Source organism: Mandrillus leucophaeus, unplaced genomic scaffold (genome assembly GCF_000951045.1).
Source record: "Mandrillus leucophaeus isolate KB7577 unplaced genomic scaffold, Mleu.le_1.0 Scaffold125, whole genome shotgun sequence".
In the NCBI taxonomy this organism is placed as follows: Eukaryota; Metazoa; Chordata; class Mammalia; order Primates; family Cercopithecidae; genus Mandrillus; species Mandrillus leucophaeus.
This window is the reverse complement of record NW_012100876.1, coordinates 3,963,606-3,965,331: the sequence shown is the minus strand read 5'-3', so window position 1 is coordinate 3,965,331 and position 1,726 is coordinate 3,963,606.

Genomic DNA, 1,726 nt, shown 5'->3' with positions numbered 1-1,726 from the left:
AAAAAAAAAAAAAAAAAAAAAAAAAAGCAGGGGTTGCAATCCCAGTCTCTGATGAAACGGACTTTAAACAAACAAACATAAAAAAAGACAAAGAAGGGCATTACATAATGATAAAGGGATCAATGCACAAGGAGCGCTAACTATCCTAAATATATATGCACCCAATACAGGAGCACCCAGATTCATAAGGCAAGGTCTTAGAGACCTACAAAGAGACTTAGACTCCCACACAATAATAGTGGGAGACTTTCACACTCCACTGTCAATATTAGACAGATCAACGAGACAGAAGATTAACAAGGATATTCAGAACTTGAATTCAGCTCTGAACCAAGTGAACCAATAGACGTCTACAGAACTCTCCACTCCAAATAAATAGAATATACATTCTTCTCAGCACCACATCATGCTTATTCTAAAATTGACCGCATAATTGAAATAAAACACTCCTCAGCAAATGCAAAAGAATGGAAATAATAACAAACAGTCTCTCAGGTCACAGTGCAATCAAATTAGAACTCAGGATTAAGAAACTCACTCAAACCTGTACAACTACATGGAAACTCAACAGTCTGCTCCTGAATGACTACTGGGTAAATAACGAAATTAAGGCAGGAATAAATCAGTTATTTGAAACCAATGAGAACAAAGACACAATGTACCAGAATCTCTGGGACACAGCTAAAGCAGTGTTTAGGGGAAAATTTATAGCACTAAGTGCCCACATGAGAAAGCGGGAAAGATCTAAAATCAACACCCTAATATCACAATTAAAAGAACTAGAGAAGCAAAAGCAAACAAATTCAAAAGCTAGCAGAAGACAAGAAACAACTAAGATCAGAGCAGAACTGAAGGAGATAGAGAAACAAAAAACCCCTCAAAAAATCAATGAATCCAGGGGGTGGTTTTTTGAAAAGATTAACAAAATAGATAGAACGCTAGCCAGACTAATAAAGACAAGAGAGAAGAATCAAATAGACACAATAAAAAATGATAAAGGAGATATCACCCCTGATCCCACAGAAATACAAACTACCATCAGATAATACTATACACTCCTCTGTGCAAATAAACTAGAAAATCCAGAAGAAATGGATAAATTTCTGGACACATACACCCTCCCAAGACTAAACCAGGAAGAAGTTGAATCCCTGAATAGACCAATAACAAGTTCTGAAATTGAGGCAATAATGAATAACCTACCAACTGAAAAAAGTCCAGCACCAGATGGATTCACAGCCGTATTCTACCAGAGATACAAAGAGGAGCTGGTACCATTCCTTCTGAAATGATTCCAAACAATAGAAAGAGAGGGACTCCTCCCTAACTCATTCTATGAGCCAGCATCATTCTGATACCAAAACCCGGCAGAGACACAACATAAAAAGAAAATTTCAGGCCAATATCTCTGATGAACATCAATGCAAAAATCCTCAATAAAATACTGGCAAACCAAATCCAGCAGCACATCAAAAAGCTTATTTACCACGATCAAGTTGGCTTCATCCCTGGGATTCAAGGCTGGTTCAATATATGCAAATCAATAAATGTAATCCATCACATAAACAGATCCAATGACAAAAACCATGTGATTATCTCAATAGATGCAGAAAAGGCCTTTGATAAAATTCAACACCCTGGCTGGGCGCGGTGGCTCAAGCCTGTAATCCCAGCACTTTGGGAGGCCGAGACGGGTGGATCACGAGGTCAGGAGATCGAGACCATC